Here is a 23,423-nt window from a genome sequence, read left to right on the forward strand (position 1 = left end):
GACAAGATGCTGCATTGAGCCCCTTCTACAACAACAACAAAAAATGTGAAAAGGCACAATGCCTAGTAGACCTCTTTAGATTTTGAAGGCAACATATTCCTCATTGGGGCATGTTATGCAGCCATTTACCAAGTGGCTCTGAAAAGCTGCTGGTTTTGAGTGGAGCTCAGAACAAGAAGAACATCATTCAAGGACTTTACCTCCTCTACTTGGGAAGAAGTTAGTGCATTTCTGTTTTTCAGGGTGGTTGTATTGTGTTAGGTGGACTTATGACCTTTGTTGTTGTCTGTGTTTGGAGATTAAACATAGTTTAAGGAGATGCGTGAGGGTACCAAGTTGACAAGGGCTGGACTTGTGATGGTTAATATTATGTGTCTACTTGACTAAGGCACAGGATGCCCAGATATTTGGTCAGACACTGTTCTAGGTGTGTCTGTGAGTGTGTTTTTGGAGGAGATGAGCATTTGAATTGGTAGACTGAGTGAAGCTCTTTTCACTCCCCAATGTGGGTGGGCTTTGTCGAATCAGTTGAAGGCTTGGACAGAGCAAAACGCTGACCTCCCGCTAGGAAGGGGGGAACTCCTCCTGCCTGTTTGGCTGGGGCATTGGTTTCTCTTTTTCTCCCTGCCTTTGAATTTAAACTAAAACACTGCCTCTCTTTGGGTCTCAAGCCTGCCAACTTTCAGACTAGAACTTCAACCATTGATTCTCCTGATTCTGATGCTCTTGGACTTGGACTAGAATTACAGCAATGGCTTTTCTGGGTCTCCCGCTTCTCTGGAGAGAACCCTGACAAATACAATTCATAACATGGTGGCTCCTTTGCCCTTCGGGTATGTTTTGTTTAGTTTCTGCTGTATCTTAAATATCTGAGATATTATACAAATACCCAAAATTCTGGTTTCTTTTGTAAAAACTGGAGTATCTGACCACACTGCATGTACACTTCTGCTTGGGCCCCGTCCTTTAGAGCCGTTAGCCTGGGCATCCCCTCTGCAGTGAGCCAGGGTTTCTACCACTCACTACAGCTGCCTCTGCTCTGCCCCCCTCAACCCTACCCACCGGGAGCCAGTGGGAATATAATGGAGTTTAACTCAGCCACAAAAAGGAATGGAGCACTAACACATGCTACAACACAGATGAACCTTGAAAACACTATGCCAAATGAAAGAAGCCACATATATGATCCCATGCGTGAGAAAAGTCCAGAATAAGCAAATCCACAGGACAGAAAGTAGACTGGTGGTGCGAGGGGTTGGGGGAGGGGAATGGTGAGCGGCTGTTCTGGGTATGAGGTTTCCTTTTAAAGCGATAACAATGCTTTGGAACCAGATAGAGGTGACAGTTGTACAACACTGTGAATGTACTCAAGTCCACTGAACTGTTGATTTTTAAATGGTTAATTTTGCGTTATGTGAATTTCACCTTCATTTTAAGAAACTGTCGACTAGAGCCAGACTGCACAGGTTCAAATTCCAGTTCTGACATTTGCTAGCTGTGTGAGTTCCACCCTTTTGAACCTAGGTTTCCTTATTGTGACAATGAGACCAAAAATAGCACTGCCCTCCATGGGTTTTATGAGGATTATGTGAGCTAAAATATAGAAAGTACCTGAGCTCTGGCATACGCTAAAGTGGTAAACGTTAATCATTCCTGTTACCACCCCTGGGGTTGTTGAGTTTCCTCAGTTCCTCTGGGACCAGGTCAGCCAGAAGCCCAGCAGGGCTGGCCAGGACTCCCAGACCCCGTGGCTACATCTGACATCCAAGGAAGAGATCAAACATTTCCTGCCCATTAAATTAAAGCAATAGCTGTGTATCTAGGAAGAAATAAAAACTAAATATCAAAGCTGATGCATAACAGTCCTGGGCTTCTGTTGCAAATTCCTTTCTTTAATAATTATTGTTTAAAGAAGCTCGGGACAAGGGTGGGTTGGCAGAGCAAGGGGGGGGGGGGAGTAGATGGATGGGTCTTCCACTCCATTTAAAGTTCACTGCACGCACTGACTTGTGTCCCCATATCAAATATCTGCAGCCACGAGGAACTAGCCAGTGGCTGTTTGCTCTCCAGACATTATTTATTGCTGGTGTAAATTGGTAGGATTCCCCCCACCCCACCCCACCCCTGCGCATAACTTTTTCCCTGACTTGTTTCTTTCCAGAAGATCCCAGACTGGGGAGGGCAGCCTTGCAGACGCCAACAGAACAATCTTCTTTCAACAGCATTAATTATCTGTATGGCTTTCCATAACAACAAAAGAAAATATCTTGACCCCACTGCCTGCCAATATTTAAGGCACTCAGAGAGGGAAATCCTTTTATCTTTGCATCTCCCAGAGCAGTTCAGTTTGATGAAACATCCTTCCCAGACCCCTCCCCCGCCTCTCCCTTTTTATATTCCGAACTTTCTGGCCTGATTAATTCGCCCCATCTCCGTAAAGGGCTGTGTATACTCTTGAGTGTTGACTTGATTTTCTTCTATAAAAACATTCTCGCAAGAAATTAAAACAGCTTAGCCCATACTTGCTCCAGAAGCTACTTGTAAAGAGTCTTATTCCTCAATAGTGGAAGTGGGGGGTGGGGTGGGGAATAGAAATTAAAAGATTTGAAGGGGCAGACAAAAGGGTGGGGGGAGAGGATGTGAAAAATGGAATATGAGTTGAGAAGATTTCTTTACTTTAAATTAAAGTTAAGGATTAAAGGCATCAGGCTTTCAAGAGTTATCGTGAAAGGCTTTTTAGCAGTCCCAAGTGGACAGGCCGTAATCTTCTTTCAAATGGCTATATTTAGACCACAGAGCACTCAGGAAGCCGAACCAGAGACTTCCAGCAGGGGACTGCATGCAGACTGCAGGACAGCGTTTTTTATATTAGCTGCGGAAACGGGATTTAACCACCTTCGAGCGATTTGTTTTTGAGGAACATGTAACACCTGGAAATAGCACATATATTCTAAATATCAGCAGAGGAGGCTCACAGCCAGAGTTGTGCCAACAGTAAACCGAAGAATTTGGGAAAGCAAGACCTCACCCCAAACACCTCTCCATTCAAGGGGTGTTGGAGTCACACCTGTAATAACACCTTCGATGTAAGTAAGCATCGATGAATTATAATTCCTACAGATGTTTTTCAATTGGAAAAAAATTACCTTAAAACTTTGCTTCTCGGCCCTGGCCGGTTGGCTCAGCGGTAGAGCGTCGGCCTGGCGTGCGGGGGACCCGGGTTCGATATCCGGCCAGGGCACATAGGAGAGGCGCCCATTTGCTTGTCCACCCCCTCCCCTCCTTCCTCTCTGTCTCTCTCCTCCCCTCCTGCAGCCAAGGCTCCATTGGAGCAAAGATGGCCCGGGCGCTGGGGGTGGCTCCTTGGCCTCTGCCCCAGGCGCTAGAGTGGCTCTGGTTGCGGCAGAGCAACGCCCCGGAGGGGCAGAGCATCGCCCCCTGGTGGGCAGAGCTTCACCCCTGGTGGGCGTGCTGGGTGGATCCCAGTCGGGCGCATGCGGGAGTCTGTCTGACTGTCTCTCCCCGTTTCCAGCTTCAGAAAAAAAGAAAAAAAAAACAAAAAACTTTGCTTCTCTGAACCAATCAATTAGTAGATAAAGCCAAGCAAGAAGGAATTATTTATAGGAAATACATTTATTTCATTCTCTGCCTCCCAGTTTAAGCTCCATGATCATGTTTACTGAAACTGAATTTGACTGAGTTTACCGCTACCCTGGATCAGGACTCCTGGTTGATTTATAAAGGTTATTTGAGTGTGGGCTACATGTTAAATCAATATGGCAAAAACAATTCACCCAGAAATATAAGATACCAAAAACCAAGTTAGGTTTTTTAAAAACAATTTTAACAAGATTTTATTTTACTTTTTTATGTCTGAAATAAGACATCAGTGTTGATGCAGCCCAAGAGCAGAACCCTTAAAAGTCTTGACGGGTGACAGGCAGAAATCCAGACACAGGAGTTCGGCAGAACAAGAATACTTTGGGTTTCTGAGACAGCAGGATCTCCTGGGCTGGTTTCCATGTGGCTGGGTTTCTGTTCATTACTGGAAGCACAAGTAAGTGTTCTAAAATCAAAAGTGACAAAGACCCAACTTGCAAAGCAACAGAATCCTCTCCCATGAAGCAAAAACACGTTTCCCACATTTATCTCAAATTGCAAATCAAAGAAGATCCTGACATATTTTTCGAAGCTAATCATCAGCAGCCTGGTAACTTTAAGGAGGTTTAAATTAGACCAGATATTTTTTTCTTCCATTTTTTTTTGTGGTCACCTCCTTTCCTTACAGTACTAGGACACTGGAGAGAAGATGTCAGAGAATTTCACGACAGGGAGTAGCTGTATAACCCTGGGAAGTGCTGGGATGGGTGGGAGCTAGATTTTCCTTTACCTGCAAGAGTCTACCAGGATTTCCCAAATGACTGTCTTTTCAACAGCCCAACTCCTAGAAGTGGGGCCTGGGAACCAATAGGAATAAAAACATCTCCAAGGATTTTGATGTCCCCTGCAGATGCCAAATCACGTTTATTAGTGGTTTTAAATGCAAGGAGTCATAATTTAACGTATAATATTTCCAAGTCTATGTAATAATAGCTGGTGTTCATCCTGGTAAGTCATAAAGCACATCTAAATGCACAAGCTTTCCTTTATTCTTTCATTCGGCCTCTGTTCACAGTACCAGGGCATGTATAGCAATGCACAGGATAATGGAGAGGGTCCCAATCCTCATGCAACTGAGAAACATACAACAAAGCAAGGAATTTCAATCCAGTGTTGGAGCTGGGCAATGGTATGTGGAGATTTTCCACACTATCTTCTTTTTATGGATTTTTGAAATTCTCCATAGTGCAGTCAAAAAAAAAAAAAAAAAGAGTAAACGCTGTTTATTTTATCAATTTGTTCATCCAACAAATATTTGTTAAATGAGGCCCAAGAGTCAGGCACTATGCCAGGGGGCTCTTGCCTCCAAAGAGACCAGTCTGGCAATGGTGGATCTTCATCTATCAGATGAGGCAGAACAGTTAAGACTGTTTAAGGAATTGGGGAGGGGGGTAAGAGGGACACTCAACAGACTAACACAACCTGTCAGTTCAGCAGGAACACTTAACTGTGATCTATGTATGCAGAGATTTTAAGAACAATCTCTGGACATGCATGGCCGCCATTTAAAGAAACACCATAGACTGTGATTAGCAAACTATGGCCCATGGGCCAAATCCAACTCGCCCTAATTTTGTAAGTAAAGTTTAACTGGAACACAGGCATGCTCATTCTTTATCATGAATACTGATAAAGAGACGAATACTGGGGCATAGACTGTATGGCCTACAAAGTAAAAAGTATTTACTATCCAGCTCTCTAAAAAGAAGTTTGCTATTCCTTGTCCTTTAGTGATCTTATATTGGGAAAAGTAAGAGAGTTTTCTGTGAATTAAGTCCCCAATCCCCAATCTACGTTCCTTGGTGGAATGTAGCACACTGAGTTTGCTTAGAGCTGTATCTCTCTACTATGACTATAGCTGGAAAGCTGTGCAAAATACTCATGGTGAGGCCACACACCAGACCAATTAAATCAGGCCTTCTGGTGATGGGTCCTATAAAACAATTTGTATTTTTTAAAGCTCTCTCAGGTGATTTGATTTGAATGGGCAGCCAAGGTTGAGAACCACTGGCTTAAAAGGAGGGAAGCCAGTCTGGTGTTAAGTTTTTAAGGATGAATGCAGCAGCCTCATGGAAGCTAACCCACCTCTAGAACCATCTGAGTCCATTGAGGGAACCAGTTTGTTCTGGACAGATACTGATGGTGTTGTCCAATGGGAAAGCAAGTAGACTGCAAACAATGATGTGCTGGTAAATGTTCAACTACTGTTTCTCTTGGGGAAAACGTCTTGATTGGTAGTGCTTGCCAATTTCTGTGGTGTAAATACTTCCACTACAGCCAACTTCAAACTGTTGACTGTATATCAATCACTGAGTTCAGAGCTAGAGAAAGATGTACAAGTAGCACATTATTTTATAGTATTTCCATCATACTGATATGATAGAGGCAAATAACATCAAGAGCATGTAACAGTAAAATATAGTTAAACAATTAGAAAGTGATGAGTTTTGAGTATCTATTACCTTGTTTTGAAATAAATATAACTTATTTAACTGTAGTAAGTTTGTATCATTTATTTTGTAATTTCTTTTTTTTTTTTTTAATTTTTTTTTTTATTTTGTAATTTCTTATAAAAGTCCTGGAAATCTGGCCTTTGGTTCACATGAGCTGGTACAAGTTGGCTCTAGCACAATTGTCACTTTAGGGCTTAGAAGGCCAAGAGTTAGTTGCGAGCTATCTACATGGGAAAGCAATAGGAGGTGGAATGGCTGGTAGTGACTAACAGAATTTACATGGAAAATATAATGAGTTTTAGGAACCGAGGCTTGCTAATTCCTGACAGGATGAGCTTGGGCATGTTGGTTCACTCCCCGAGCCCTCAGACTCCCCATCTATTATATAGGGTTATTATACCATGGGCTCTGCAGTCCACATGGCCTGCATTCAAATACTAACTCTATGCTGTCCTAGCTGTGTGACCTTGAGCACGTAACTTTACTTTTCCAAACTTTAATTTCCTCATCTGTAAATTGGAGATAATTATACTGTCTACCTCAGGGGTCCCCAAACTTTTTACACAGGGGGCCAGTTCACTGTCCCTCAGACCGTTGGAGGGCCGGACTATAAAAAAAAACTATGAACAAATCCCTGTGCACACTGCACATATCTTATTTTAAAGTAAAAAAACAAAACGAGAACAAATACAATATTTAAAATAAAGAATAAGTAAATTTAAATCAACAAACTGACTAGTATTTCAATGGAAACTATGCTCCTCTCACTGACCACCAAGAAAAAGGTGTCCCTTCTGGAAGTGCGGTGGGGGCCGAATAAATGGCCTCAGGGGGCCCCATGCGGCCCGCGGGCCGTAGTTTGGGGACCCCTGGTCTACCTGATGTACCAGGTAGTTCAATGTGCTCTTCCAGGTAAACAGTAGATGGCATATAGTAGATAATAAAGAAACATTAGCTCTCATTATTATTTTACAGGCTTGATGTAGGATCACATGAACTACTTATTGTTTATTGGATGCCAATGGCGATCATTAATTCTGTTTGCCAAATATTTCTGACTTTCTTTCTACCATGCACAAGGTAGGACTGCACTTCTTGGCTACTTGTGGCTGAGTGAGGGTATCTGACTAGATTTGGCCAATGAGGTGAAAGCAGAAGTTGATGTGTCATTTCTAGGATAGTGTTTTATTGTTCCCATGAGTCCCTGTATAGCAGTCTGTCCTTTTAGGAGAGTGAATAGCAACATTAGAGCTAGTAGCTGCTTTATTAGCCTGGGTTCCTGAATAACTGTGATGAGCAATGAGCAGTGCCCACTGCCCACCCACAATGGGCATGTAGCCAATGGACGTGCCAGGTGAGCAAGAAATATACCTTTGTTGGGTTAAGCCACTGAAACTTAGGGATCTTCTGTTACTGCAGTAGAACAGAGTTTATATTGATTGATACATTATTAAATAAATGGCATTCATTACTACTATTAAGAATAGTATTTAAAACTACAAATGTCATACTTTTACCCTGTCCTCAACCTAAATCATATGTCTCTAACGGGAAAACTTTAACTAGTATTGAGTCACTGAGAAGGGATAGAGAACAAAGCATGATATTAACTGTCCAAAGACCCGTATTTCAACCTGCCACTTGCTAACTCTGCAATCTCAGGCCGTGTATCACATCAGTTCTCTGAGCCTGTTTGCTAATCTGTAATATGGGAATAATAATGATGATCATATCTGCCCTCGCCTTACCGGGCTGTTGTACAAGTGCATTATGTAAAACATAGCTACTACCACTGAAGGAAATTACAATCTCTTATGGTGATAAAGTTAGATTATTTCCATTGATCTTCATCAAGCTCCCAAAAAACTCCAGTTAAGTTTTTTGCTTCGTTTTGTATCACACCCCCCCCCCCCATCTAATTCACAGTAAACAATACATCCTCCTCCGGGACTCCTGCGCAGGACTTGACCTTCCTGGCACCGTCTCTCTCTCTCATCTCTCTCTGAATCACCATCACTAATGTAGGTGCCTTGGCAACTTGTCCCAGCAATCTCACTCCTCTCAGAACATTCTTTCTAAAGTCTTCCTTAGGAATGTTTACCCTGAGATTTAATTAACGCTGGGACCTATATATCGACTTACAATCAAAATGCAGAATGAAATCTATATATCCAAGTAACATCCACAAACCAATTAGTTAACAACACAATTCCCCTTAAAAACCAACTTCTTGAACCTGAAAAAAAAAAAAGGCTCTCAATTTCATCACTTTGTCCTCACCACTTCTTAATGTTATGCAGGCCTTGGCATCTCCTAATTATAAGCACAAGCTCATTCAAGCAAGACTCCTCCACTGGTTTTCAAGTACTCCAAGTGATGCCGTAAAAGCAACACTTTCCCCTTCACTCCCAAAATAAATTAAACCTCCGTATTATAATCATTACTTTAAAGTACTCGGTAGAGGTATTTCATTTTAAAAAATCATAACTACACATATCTACTCTTCAAGAGAATAGGAGTGCTCGACCTATGCTGCATGTCCGCAGAAGCTAAAAGTTAGGCAGAAGGCCAAGAAAGGGGCAGATCAGGCCTTTGTTTCTCCAAGCAGAGCAGAGACCAAGGGGTACATCAGGTTGTAAATCACAATAGCCAACCACCTGCAGATCTATGCCAAAAGAATAAGAGGGCTTTCATTCATTCATTTGATCACTTATAAACCTTTACTGGAAACATACTGTGTGCAGTCTGTGAACAAGGCAGGCCTGATCCCTGCCCTTATGAAACTTATGGTCCAGTGAGGGAGAAGACATAACACAATCACACAAATAATTATTACTATTGTGATAAGTGCCAAGAAGGAAAAGGTGTCAGAGGATATAATAAGAGCTATATCATCTAGTCAGGAGGCAACAAAGACCTCCTTGAGCAGATGACACATAAGCTGCTATTCGAAAGAGCAATTAAATGTAAGCCAGAGGAAAAGTAGGAGGAAGAAAATGGAGATATACCATGTTCATGGATTGGAAGACTCAACAGCAGTAAGAAATTTTATTCTCTCCAAATCAACTTATAGATTCAATGCAGTACCAATAAAAATCCCAGGGGGCCATTGTTGTTGTTTTTTTTAATAGAAATTGACAAGCCAGTTTTAAAATTTGTATGAAAATTCGAAGGACACATAATATCTAAAGAAATCATAAAACAGAAAAAACAAGGTTGAAGGACAAATCTATCCGATTTCAAAACTTACTGTGAAGACATAGTAATCAATAAAATGTGGCACTGCTGTAAGGATAGACATATTGATCAATAAAACAGAATAAAGAGTTCAGAAATAAACCCACATATACACACTCATTTGATTTTTGAAAAAAAGGCACCAAAGCAATCTAAAGGGAAAAGGAAAAGCTATTTAACAAATGGTGCGGAACAACTGGCTATCCATGTGGGAAAAAAATATGACCCTCAAATCCCTACCTCGCACCATACAAAAAAATTATTTTGAAATGAATCAGAGACCTAAACATAAATGCTGAAACAATAAAGCTTCTAAAAGAAAACCTAAGAATAAAGATTCATGACTTGGGGGCAGGCAAAGATTTCTTAGGTAGGAAACAGGAGAAGAGTATTGCAGACAGAGGAAACAACATTGGGCAAAGACGCTGGAGGAGAAAAGAGTGTGATTTCTTTTTTTTGTTATGGAACTTCAGTGTGGCTGGAGTGGGTCAAGTGAGTAGAAGAGTGGCAGAATTAGAAATATCAATTGCTAAGGAGGGGAGTAAGGGGAGGGGAGTAGAGGGACAAATATACAGTGACGGAAAATGATTTGACTTTGGGTGATAGGCACACAACGTAATCAACAGTTCAAATGCGATAAAGATGTTTACCTGAAATCTATGTGTTTTTATGGACCAATGTCACCCCATTAAATTTAATTTCTAAATTAAAAATAAAAAGAAATACCAGCTGCTTCAGTGATCTTTATAAAAAAAAAAATCTGCACTTAAAGAGATGAAAAGACAAGCCGAAGGCTGGGAGAAAATACTGCAGATTACATATCTGACAAACAATTGATCTCCAGAAAATATAGAGAATTCTCAAAACTCAACAAGAAAACAAACAACCCAATTTAAAAAATGGGCAAAATATTTAACAGACACATGACCAAAACAGATATACAGTTAACAAGTAAGCAAATGAAAAGAAGCTCAACATTATTAGTAATTAGGAAAATGCAAATTAAAACCACAATGAGGCCCTGGCCGGTTGGCTAGTGGTAGAGCGTCGGCCTGGTGTGCAGAAGTCCCGGGTTCGATTCCCGGCCAGGGCACACAGGAGAAGCGCCCATCTGCTTCTCCACCCCTCCCCCTCTCCTTCCTCTCTGTCTCTCTCTTCCCCTCCCGCAGCCGAGGCTCCATTGGAGCAAAGATGGCCCGGGCGCTGGGGATGGCTCCTTGGCCTCTGCCCCAGGCGCTAGAGTGGCTCTGGTCGCAACAGAGCAACGCCCTAGAGGGGCAGAGCATCGCCCCCTGGTGGGCAGAGCGTCACCCCCTGGTGGGCATGCCGGGTGGATCCCGGTCGGGTGCATGCGGGAGTCTATCTGACTGTCTCTCCCCGTTTCCAGCTTCAGAAAAATACAAAAAACAAAACAAAACAAAAAACCACAATGAGATACCAGGACACACTTATTCAGAAGCGTGGGTAGTGTCTAAAATTGAAAAAGAAAAAAATTATAATACAAAGTGTTGGTAAATATATGGAACAGCTGGAATGTTTATATATTACTGGTAAAAATGTGACATGGTACAACCCCTTTAGAAAAGCAAATTCTGATATAACTGTACAATAGAATACTACTTAGCAATGAAAAAGAACAAAGCACTGATATAAGCAAAAACATGAGGGAAATCTTAAATGCATTGTGCTAAATGAAAGAAGTGAGATTTTAAAAACTATGTGTGTGTATGTGAAAAGAATATATATGACATTCCATTTAAATGACACAAAAAAGGCAAAGCTATAGAGCAGGGGTCCCCAAACTTTTTATACAGGGGGCCAGTTCACTGTTCCTCAGACTGTTGGAGTGCCGGACTATAAAAAAAAAAAAATGAACAAATCCCTATGCACACTGCACATATCTTATTTTAAAGTAAAAAAAAACAAAATGGGAACAAATACAATATTTAAAATAAAGAACAAATAAATTTAAATCAACAAACTGACCAGTATTTCAATGGGAACTATGGGCCTGCTTTTGGCTAATGAGATGGTCAATGTCTGGTTCCATATTTATTACTGCTAGCTGTAATAAGTGATATGACACGCTTCTGGAGCCGTGACATGTGCGTCCCGCATCACCGGAAGTAGTACTGTACGTAAGCGACGCTGCACTTTGCACCACCAATGACCACCAATGAAAGAGGTGCCCCTTCTGGAAGTGCCCGGATAAATGGCCTCAGGGGGCCTGCATGCGGCCCTCGGGCTGCAGTTTGGGGACCCCTGCTATATAGAGAGGCTATAGCTTTGGACAGAAAGCAGAGCAGTGGCTGCCAGGTATTGGGGTGGAGGAAGGATTTGAATATAAGGGAGCAACACAATTTTAAGGGGTGATGAAACTGTTCCACATTTTGACTGTGGTCAAAGCTTATAGAACTGCACACTACACCAAAAAAAAAAGTTACTATATACAAATTAAAGATAAATTTGAAGTCCTGGGTCAAAATGACGAGCAGGCCTGCTGTTGCAGCATCAAGCCGGTGGCTGGAGGGTATTCGAAAATGGTATTATAATGCTGCAGGATTCAATAAATTGGGGTTAATGCGAGATGATACAATTCATGTGAATGATGATGTAGCGGAAGCCATAAGAAGGCTTCCAGAGAATGTCTATAACAACAGGGTGTTTCGCATTAAGAGAGCACTGGACCTGTCCATGAGGCAGCAGATCTTGCCTAAAGAGCAGTGGACAAAATATGAGGAGGATAAATTCTACCTTGAACCATATCTGAAAGAGGTTATTCGAGAAAGAAAAGAAAGAGAAGACTGGGCAAAGAAATAATCATGTAATCAAAATCTGTGGATGCATCGGTCCTTAGTATTTTAATGATGTTTAAGCATGAAATGTATAATTTAGAACATTTGAGTTGCAGATACTTTAAATAAATGTCTATTATAATTAAAAAAAAAAAAAAAAAAAAGATAAATTTGACTAGTCATCTCATCTTCTGCTTAAACATTTTGCCAGGCTCCCCACAACCCACTGGAGAGAATCAGAAGTTCTCAGCCAGATGTTCAGGGCCTCAAAACACCTTTTGAAGCTCCTTTCCGCTAGCACTCCCTCCCCATGCCCACTCCCTGGCTCCCTCCACCACTCCAGCGAGCAGAGAATCCAGGGCTTCTTCTCTTCCCCTGTGGCAACCTCCTAGTCATTCCTCCCAACTTGGACCGTGTCACCTCCTTGATAGTCTGTCTGAAGGACCCTGCACTGAGGCTTGGTCTGCAGTAGCGCTAAACCCAGCCAGGGCAGGCAGACAAATGCTGCCCAGTGCTCCAGGACTTAAGGAGATGGTGGCCAAGCTACATCCTGGGTTAAACTGTCTAAATTCCAGTCCCAGGCCAGTTGGCTCAGTGGTAGAGCATCAGCCAGGCATGTGGAAGTCCCAGGTTCAATTCCCAGCCAGGGCACACAGGAGAAGCGCCCATCTGCTTCTCCACCCTTATCCCTCTCCTTTCTCTCTATCTCTCTCTTCCCCTCCCGCAGCCAAGGCTACAATGGAGCAAAGCTGGCCCGGGCAAGGAGGATGGCTCAATGGCCTCCGCCTCAGGCACTAGAATGGCTCTGGTTGCAGCGAAGCAATGCCCGAGATGGGCAGAGCATCGCCCCCTGGTGGGCATGCCGGGTGGATCCCAGTCAGGCACATGCAGAAGTCTGTCTCTCTGCTTCCCTGCTTCTCACTTCAGAAAAATACAAAATAAATAAAGTGTCTACATTCCATAAGGGTTATGGTGTGGGGAAAGCAGAAGAGGCAAAAGATGTTTGTCCAGCTGCAAAACACAGACTTTCTTAATAAGGCTTATCTCAACACAAAGAAAGACAATGAGCTGGAAAGTCTCAGGAGATGGAAGTCCAGACAGTGTCCAGCTATTCAAGAGGGAGTGGGTCCTTGAGTTCTACTACAAGCTTTCCAGGACCTGCCCCTTGGGGACCTCCAAAGTACACAACTTGCCCTAAGTTTCCCCCATGTCCCTCATGTCCCCATGTCACAAGTCCACGGTGAAGAAGCAGTTCCTGCCGCTTGAGATTTCTTAGGCCATGGCTCTGCGAGTCAGAAATAAAAAGTGGGTTTCAGCATCATGCAATTAATGCAGCAAACATTGATTTCTGCACTGTAAGAGGCTGGTTCATTAATTCCAGATGCTCCCACCAGTCAAACCGAGGCTCGGCTTCTTTGCAAAACGAGGCAAATGAGAATACTGAATTTTAAAATTCCTTTCTGCAGCAACCTTTATTAACAAACAGAGCATAGAACCCACCCACCCAGATTGCTTAATTCTTCTTAAATAATTAACAGCACCTGCTCACTCCCCATTTACATGGGTAAAAGTTACCACACCTCTCGGTGCCCAAGTGGACTATCCTTATAAGAGAGGAGATCTACTCCACTGACCTCAGCTACCCCCACCCGGCCTTGAACAAGCCGTATTTGCTAAGTGGAACTCTCCTTCATGCCTCCTAGCATCAAGACCTCTTTGCTGCATTAGATTTTTATCTCTGAATCACCTTTGGAAGGTAAAGACCCAACAGGGACTTTCTGAGAAAGATGTTGTGGTTCTTTGAGATGAAAAAGAGAAAGGGAGGCCCCTTGGGAGAGTGTTTTCCTTTGTAGGAGGCTTGAGCAAGTTGAAACATTTCTTTCTTTTTTTAAGGTAAATTTCCCTTTAGGGGAGTTGCTGGATTTAGCAAGGCTCAAACTGTAATTCAAGTCCAGGAAGGTGCCAAAATTGGCCAACTGTGCTGTTGGGTTTTCTTATCGTTTGACAGAGCGTTACTATTCAAAGTGTGTCCGCTAAGGCAGGCAGGCATCACCTGGTGCCAGTGAAAATGTGGAATCTCGGCCCCCCACCCAAGTGTTCATAAATCAGAACCCGCATTTAAACAAGGCCCTGAGGTGATCCACGTTGACACTGAAGTTTGAAACGCACAGGCTCAGGTGATCTGTTTCAGAGAAGTGACAATGAGGAGGGACTGGCTGATCCATCTATAGAAAGAGGAAGGATGGCTTCTGCTTGCCAAGCTCAGATGTCCTGCCCTGCCACCCCCAGAACCTCTATAACTCTCAGACAAAACCTTCCAATAAGGCTGCTGGCCAGTCATTGGGTCACTGACCCAGTGATGATGTCCCCACCCTTTTTTGGGCCACGGACCGGTTTAATGTCAGAAAATATTTTCACGGACCAGCCTTTAGGGTGGGACGGATATATGTATCACGTGACCGAGACAAGCGTCAAGAGTGAGTCTTAGACGAATGTAACAGAGGGAATCTGGTCATTTTTTAAAAATAAAACATCGTTCAGACTTAAATATAAATAAAACAGAAATAATGTAAGTTATTTATTCTTTCTCTGTGGACCAGTACCAAATGGCCCACGGACCACTACCAGTCCATGGCCCAGGGGTTGGGGACCACTGTTCTAGATGTTTAGAAAAACCAAAACCACAAAGCCCTTGGTACTACTCAAAAAGGGTGGTCCCTGGACCAAGAGCATTAGCAGCACCTGGGGACTTGTTAAAATTCAGAATCTCGAGACACCCCAGGCCTACTGAGTCCCCAGGGATTGAGGAAGCTTTCCAGGACAGTCTCGTGGACCTAAAATTCAAGGACTATAGACCACAACCTCCAGCCAGAAGGATTCCAGTGAAGTGGAAACCCAAAACTCACGCTGATATCTGATGGCCGTCATGCTGTTTTGATGGGGGAGAGACCCACGCTTGTTCTCTGAAGAAGTTGGGGGAAAGGAGTAAGATTGAATAAATGGCCCCCACTGGGTCAATAACCTGGGACAGGGTTGAGAAAGTGAGGAAGCATCTGGAATCCAAGTTCAAATCCACTGCCTTGAACGAATGATGCGTTTCCCTAGCTAGAGGCTTCAGCTGGCCCAACCCCTCCCTCCCCTGTACTGCATCCTCTGCCCCACCCTCCCCGTTCCCATGAACAGTTTCTTTATCCAAGAGGAATTCAGGGATGGAACATTTGGTCTTTCGAACATCCCTCATCCCCCAGCCTTCTCAGTTATCCTGGTGAACACAACGGGGATTTCATGCACCAAATACTGTCTGGCTCCAATTGTCATTTCAAGATTCGCACCGTTTTAATGAATGCCAAAACTGGTTTTTTTTACTTGATAGAGCCTGACAAGACCAACAATCACAGATTAGGGAGAAACTTCTTGCTTTTCAACAAAGGTTAATAAATAATGACAGCATTAAGTCCATTCTGATTAACTATGCTGAAAGATATTATTGCTGTTTGAAACATGAAATCATTATTGGATTAAGCACAGCATATAAAAATGAAATGTGAGTTTTAATCTCAAACACAGACACACACGCAGGCTTCTTGAATGAAGGCGGGGCTAACACTCAAAGGCTAGTATTTCTTCATTTTAAGTTGCTCTGATGAAGGGATATTACTTGTTTTCTGGTCTGGATTTGATGGTTCCTTGGTAAACTTTCTTATTGCTCCCCACAACCTTAAAGATACTAAAAGGCAGACAGCAGGGACAGCCCCCTTCGCACATCGACTGGCTAAACAAAGCATGGCAGGATCCAAAGGAATGGATGAACCACAAGTGGTCTCATTTTTTCAGCGGTTCTCTGACCTCAAAGACCTTCCCCAAGAAAATGCCAAACTCAAGTAAAGAGATGAGGGAGTTCCACCTTTGTTTTCTAAATAAAGAAGTTGTTGAGGGAATAAAATAAAAGTGAATAAATGGCTCCTAGAGAATCAGTAACCTGGGACAGGGTTGGGAAAGAGAGGAGATTCAAGTTCAAAGCCACTGCCTGCCCCCCTTGTTTGCCACCAGCCCTCCTCCACTGTGGACACTGAAAATAACCCCAGCCGCACTGTTCAAGCTGTTTTGCACATTCATTCATTCAGCAACCAGACTGTGGTCTCTAAATACCACTTTCCAACAAAGGGCCCCAGGGCTGCAAAGGTCGGGTGGCAAATGTACACAGCAAGTCTGAAATACCTTGTTTTCCTAGAAAGCAAGGAAGGTGTCCAGGACCCCTGGAGGAGGCCAAATGATTCGAAGTCGACTTGCAGATGCCCCCCAGCCCCCAGCACACACACACACAACAGAGATGGGACACTCTGAGCATGAATAAGGATAATGACTGAGTGAATGAAGTCACAATTATGCTTGCATCCATGGGTTTATAATAATTTTTTTTAACTCTCATTGGCCACTTTTGGAGGATGCCAGGAAACCAACTCTTTTATTTTGAAAACTGGCAGATACAGGGAAAGAATTAAGCATTTATTCTCCCTTTCCTGGACACACTTTCCTTCAGGGTAGGCATATAATTGATGAGGAGTGGTTTCTCTGTAGAGAAACGCGCCAGCTAAGAAAGAGAGAAGGAGGGACAAAATCAACATATCAACATTTTGCAACCCCTCACGAATTAATGGGCCCAGGCAATGATCGTCAGTGGGCACAAACCCCAGTGGATGAAGAGCTGATGGGGGACTTGACAATAGATGAATCCAGCTGACAGCTCCTAAGCCCATGCATCAATCTCTGTCACAGAGAGGGAGACGGTCAGACCTTGTGTACCTCCTGACAGAAGGGCACACTGCCACCTATGATGTGGTCTTGCTGAAAGTATCAAACCAGCATCCCATCAAGCCTCCGGGGCTACCACTAGTTCACAGAGGACCCAGGGGACGAAGGAGTGCGTTAACTGTAACCACGGGGACACACTCAGCCAGAGCCGATGGAGGGACGCTCCGTGGAACAAATAGCCTGGCTTCTTCAGCAAGAAATACGATTGTAAGAAAAAAAGAGAGAAAGAGAGAGAGAAACAGTAGGACAGAAAGATGGGGAACAAAGAGAGAGGGGAGAGAGGGGAAAAGAGAAAGGGAGGAGACAATAAAATATGATCTATGAGTCCATACTGACATAAATAAATAACTGAAAAGATAAATAAATGGGGGAGACGCAAAAGCTCTTCAACTAATAAATATAGAAGATGGAAAGAGAAAAATCACCATTTGGCAAACACTTTAGCAGAAACTGTTTTCAGGCAAGAAGCCTCAATAGATGCTAAAATTAGTGGGCAAAAGAATGTTGAGTAACAGAGTATTTACATTGTCTCAAAATGTTTCCCCACAAAATGCTTATTAATTACAAATGGAAAAATAGTAACTTCACAATGGAGGATATCAGCAGACATCCACTTAAGTAAGTTGGCTAAGTTAAAATCACCAAACAATGGGACAGGTAGACAGCATGTGCCTCCCTCTGATATGATGCACTGAGGACGCATCACTCCAGTAGCATTTCTGCCAAAAAAAGAACAAAACAAAACATAATCTACAGCTAATCATGAGTAAACATCCTACATGCCCAAACCAAGGGGCATTCTACAAAATAAATGATGAGTACTCACCAAAAGTATCAAGGTCATGCAACTGCAAGAGTCCTGCCCATTATAGTAGTGAGTGGCCCCTAATTCTCTCTCACTACGACACTGTCCCTGAAAAGTATATTTGAGATTCATTCATGTATCAAACAGTTCTCTTTCTTCACTTGGTTCCATAGGGCATCTCCCTGCCTCTTTTTGTTTCGCATGACCTGGAAGTTCCAGGTTACTGGCTTCAGATCTGGCCATATCCAGTCGCTGAAATGGTGGTACCTCACCCTGCTCATCTCTTGGCTCAGCTGTCCTCTGTGTGGGTGGCACTGCCCCAGCAGCCCACCTTCACCAGCTTGACAACGCTCCGGAAAGAAAGCACCTCTTTCCCAATAGCTCTAGCAGAAGTCACAGGGTTCACTTTGCTCAGACTGACTTGGGTCCACGTACTTGAATCTTAAAGGAGACTAAAGGGACATGACAACTAATGCAATGCATGATCCGGGAATGGGGCCTGGACCAGAAAAGGACATTAGTGGGCAATTGGCAGAATTTGTCTAACATCAGTACACTAGATTATAGCATTGCATCAGTGTTAATTTCCTGATTTTGTAATTGTTCTGTGGTTATGTTAAATGTTAGCATTTAGGGAATCTGGGTGAAGGGAACAGGAAGAATTCTTTATACTATTTTTGCAAGTTTTTGTAAATTATTTGGTAACTGTTTCAAAATACAAAGCTAAAAAATAAAAATTTTAAATAACTTTCCTAACTGCCTATCTAAGGAGGTTCTACCTCCAGACAACATTTTCCAACATTCCTTCTTTCACAGCCCTCAGAATTATAGATTCACTTGTGGCATCTTTGCCTAACGCATTCTCTCTCTGTGGCCTGTGAGCCTCTGAGCACAAGGCTCTTTCCTATCTGAGAGAAAAGCTGTTCTCCCCTCACCATTTCCTTCTTTTCCTGGGCAGCTTTTATCGCTCTTTGTAATTACATGTTCATTTCCACTTGGCTCATTCACTCATCTTTCCAGTCAATAAATATCCGAGGACACAGGTGTGTGCCAGACAAACAGTGGGTGTTGAGAGCCCAGCAGTGAGTGATCCAGACACACAAAATGTCTGCCCTCACACAGCTTTACTCTGTCTCTACCATCCCCAGGGGACAGAATGCATACCTGCTATTTCCTACCCTGTCTGCAGTGCCTGTCACATAGTTGGCACTCAAAAAGTGCTCACTGAATAAAGAAAAGTGCTCACTGAATCAATAAATGGATGAATGGTAGACACAACACCACTACCTCTTCCAGCATCTACAGCAGACATTGCTAACTGATCCCAGAACTCTTTCCCCTTGAGCTTGTCCAAACAGGTATGCAATAAATTTGCATAAATGCTCAAAAGGAGTCTTGATTAGCTTTTGTTTGAGAAATGAAGAAATGAGGGGCAAAAGGCAGGAAGTCATTGGCCTTAGAGCACCGACAGAACCCAGTCCCCTGACATCCAGTCCTGTGCAGGCCACAGTGTCTCATGAGGGAGGAGATATTTCTACAACAGCTGCCAAGACGTAGACAACTGCTGGGCCTCATTAGACCTCACTCCTACCTGGACCCTCCAGAACATCCTCTCTCCTGGTTCACTCCAACTCAGGGGGCCTGCATAGACACCTTCCCCCCAAACTGAGTGACTGTGCCCAGGTTTTGAAGAGCAAAGAAACGTCCATGAAAGTGGCCTCATACACTGAGGAGTTGTGCACAAAGCTGAAGTCGGCTTCTGATGCCCAGGCAGCTCCTGAAATAGGGGCAGGGGAGAAGAGCATACTCATCGGCAGTGCCATGACATTGGGCACTTAACTATACTTTATCTTCAATTTAACTCTACTTGTTTCACAGGTTTATAGTCAACTTAATCCTCTTGCCCACCAAGCCAATGGTTACAAGTATGGGGAAGTTCTACCTCTAAAAGACAAGCAAGTCCTGATCCCACTCGGGGCCTCAGTTTCTCCATCTGTAAGTGAAGAGAGGTGGTTTGAAGTTAAAGAACCCAGGGTTCCGATCCCAGCTTGGCCACTTCTCCAGAGGTTGTGGGCAAGTATCGAACCACGCCCTGCCTCAGTTTACCCAGATGTGAGATGGGTCGTGCTGTGAGAATCACTGGGGAATGCGGCTGGAAAAACAGCTCAGAAAGCAAGTGTTTGAGAAGTAGATGATACTCCCATCTAAGTTTCCCCTCACGCCTCACCTTCTGGGACCTTCTAGAATCACTGGCTTCTCTATTACACTGTGTGCACCTGGGGGTGGGGGGTGTGCTTGACAAAGATTCTGGAGTTGAAGTTACGCTGGAAGTGGGTGGGCTCTGTGCAGGGTATCTGCTCAAGTGAGCTCCCCAAGGGCAGGGACCTGGTGGTCCTGGACTTCCCTATACTGTCACTGCCTCGGGGAGTGTCTGGCCCAAAGGGATCTTGTGTATGCTATCATTTACCTGCTTTTCACCCTTCTGCACCTTTTTTTTTTTTTTTTTTGCATTTTTCTGAAGCTGGAAATGGTGAGAGACAGTCAGACAGACTCTCGCATGTGCCCGACCAGGATCCACCCGGCACGCCCACCAGGGGCGACGCTCTGCCCACCAGGGGGCGATGCTCTGCCCCTCCGGGGCGTCGCTCTGCCGAGACCAGAGCCACTCTAGTGCCTGGGGCAGAGGCCAAGGAGCCATCCCCAGCGCCCGGGCCATCTTTGCTCCAATGGAGCCTTGGCTGCGGGAGGGGAAAAGAGAGACAGAGAGGAAGGGGGGGGGTGGTGGAGAAGCAAATGGGTGCTTCTCCTGTGTGCCCTGGCCAGGAATCGAACCCGGGTCCCCCGCACCCAGGCCGACGCTCTACCGCTGAGCCAACCGGCCAGGGCCCCTTCTGCACTTTTTATTTCAGGTGTGTGTCTTCCTGCTGTGGCTTGCAGATCTAATCCCAGAGCTTTCCCTGCACCCTCCAGCCCCCACCTACTGTGTGAGCATTCCACTCTCCCTGCTGGCCAGCACAGATCGCCCAACCCTCCAAATTCCCCTGAGCCAGGGAGGATGTAGTCAGTTTGGTGCCAGTTGTAAATCAGGCCCTGCCCAGGTGAAGCCTGCAGCTTCCAGGAACTCCCCAAAGCAACAGAAGAACTCAGCTGGGACCAGGGAAAAGAGAATATAAGTGACGGCTAAATGACACCTTCACCTGATTAAATTAGGCAGGGAATCTTGAGGAAGGATGTTATGTGCCCTAGACAAGCATCAAAAAAGTTCCCACAGAGGAGAAGCATGCCACCCAAGGACTTGTACAAACCACTTCAGGTGGGCGGGGTATGGGAGAGGCCTGTGGACTTGGCCACAGGGCGGAAAGACAGCCTTGTCTCACCAGGACTTGACTGAAGGAAAGGGCAGCTCTCACAGTATATCTTACACCAGCCTTAGTTTCCTCCCCTGTAAAATGGGGATAAGAGGCAGAGTCAATTAGATGGTGTAAATACATGCTTAGCATGACAGCTGGCATGTAACTAATTCTCAACCCAGGGATACAGCGCTATGCAGTGTATTGCTACATCTGAAGTTCAGACGGAACAAACAGGCCCTGATGTACAGAGCTCTTCCATCACTCACTTCACCTGAGCTGCCAGAACAGGGCTCCTTGTCCATCATAGACACTCCCCTCCAGGGCCAGACTGGACAGCAGCTGCTCCCTCATTTCACCTGAAGCTTCTATACCTCCCTGCCTTTCAGCCTATAAATCCTCGAAACAGAGAAGCATTTTCTACTCCGTCCCCTTTCTGTCACACATGGTAAGGGCTGTCATCCAACGCCCCTCTCTTAGAACATTTCCAGGACCGCCTGCCTCTGTCAAAATCCATGACCCCTCCCTGCACTCCCACGGCCCTCGGCTCCTACAATTATCAACAAGTAATATGAATTATTAGTTATTAATATCACTGCGATCAGAGCTACCACAAGTTACTAACAAGAGAAATTCTCAATGAGTCCTCTGAACAACCTTATGCAGCAGGTATTACTTTTTGCCAGTTTACAGACAAGGAAACTGAGTCACAGGGAGGTGAAGTCACTTACGCAAGGCCACCTAGCCAGGATGTGGCAGAGGCAGGCTCTGTACTTGGGTCTGTGTGGTTCCAAAATCCTTGCTCTTCTGAGGAGTCCTGACAAAGGCAGCTGAAGAGGTAGAACCCCCATCCACATCTCCTGGGGTCTGAGAGTTTACAGGCCCTGAAGGGAGAGCAGAGCAGTGCACGCACATGCACACACGCATGCACGCTCACAGCCTATCCGGCTTCCTACAGTCATCTGCTCCTGAATTTCCAAACATCTCCCCTTTGCCGAGTCATCTTTCTCAGAGAAGGCGGGGGGAGAGAAATCAATACTCGTTGCTTATAGTCTCAGTTATCAAATCAGCTGGCATTGGCTCCCAAAACCAAGGCTGATCATTCCAAAACCCCAAACCCCATTTCATTAGAGTTAAAAGAACATTTCCTTTTAATCACCCCCAAATATTTCTGAGGAAGCGGAAAGAAATCAGAGTGCCCAGGGAGAAGTCCAGACAAATGCATCTACACGGAAGAGGCCCTGCCCATCAGAGAGAGGGCCTTGGGCCCCGCGGGGACCTCAGAGTGGCTCCCAGGTCTATCTAGGGAGCAGCAGTGAATCTCACTCATGGGGAGGATCGGTCTTAGAGAAGAGTAGATCTTAAGACACAGCAGCAACAATCTAGCTGGAGAAATATGGTATTTTGGGCAAAGCGACCACAGCTGAGATCCCGGTTATTCTGTGTGAGCCACATGGCACCATCCCCTCCCGCTCCTTCCTTCTAATGGAGAATCAACATTCTCTGAGGGCCACAGCGGCCTGCAAGCACAGGTGGTCCCAGAAAGAGCAGCTAAGGTGAAGAGCAAGGGCTGAAGCAGGAGTCAACGAGCGGGGTGGGGCTGCTCTGACACTTAGCGCTCAGTGATCTTGGGAGTGTTCACTGGGCTGCCATTTCTCCCCTATTTAGAATAGAGTTAATAATCCCCCTCTCTATCCCTCTCTATCTGGGGCTCTGGAAACAGCACAGCAATGATAGCAGTGAGCCATCAACGAGCACGTGCTGTGGGCCAAGCCTTAATCCTTAAATGTATTGTGTGAACTACCTCATTTTCACAGACGAGGAACCAGTTACACAGAGAGATGAAGCTACATGCTCCACATTCCTGATCCTGAGGATCAGGCACTGAGCACAGAACTATTCACTGAATGAATGAATGAATGAATGACATTCCCTTCGCAGTCTGTATACTTCTGAGGTCATATTCACTGCCTCAAACTCATCCCCTGGTCTTCGAGTCATGTGACAGCATCACAATTTTATGTCAACTCCTTTACCTCTGACCATCACAACCATAGTAACGTGATTAACTTCAAGAGATGCTCTGGGCACTGGAGGCTCACAGTGTGTGCAGCGCTAAAGTGGGGGTGCCCAGACCAGGCCCCCTCTTCCATGGGGAGCTTCCAATCAGGTGAGCTCTGGAGCACAGTCCATCACTCATACATCAAGCATTTGTTGAGCATTTACTACATACCAGACCTTTTTTTGCTCAAAGTGTCCAAATGAGTGTGGGCACAAGGGTAAACATTCAAGGGGAGTTTCTGTGAAACAG

The 23,423-nt window shown here is 44.5% G+C and overlaps 1 protein-coding gene and 1 pseudogene across 5 annotated transcripts in view; one reads left to right on the forward strand and one right to left on the reverse strand.

Annotated features, from left to right (window-relative positions):
* The window catches only part of CUX2 (cut like homeobox 2), a 229,700-nt gene that overhangs the window by 149,288 nt on the left and 56,989 nt on the right, over positions 1 to 23,423 (reverse strand). The window lies entirely within an intron of this gene.
* On the forward strand, positions 11,827 to 12,290 carry LOC136393368 (cytochrome b-c1 complex subunit 7 pseudogene; annotated as a pseudogene).

This window comes from Saccopteryx leptura, chromosome 2 (assembly GCF_036850995.1).
Source record: "Saccopteryx leptura isolate mSacLep1 chromosome 2, mSacLep1_pri_phased_curated, whole genome shotgun sequence".
Taxonomy (NCBI): Eukaryota; Metazoa; Chordata; class Mammalia; order Chiroptera; family Emballonuridae; genus Saccopteryx; species Saccopteryx leptura.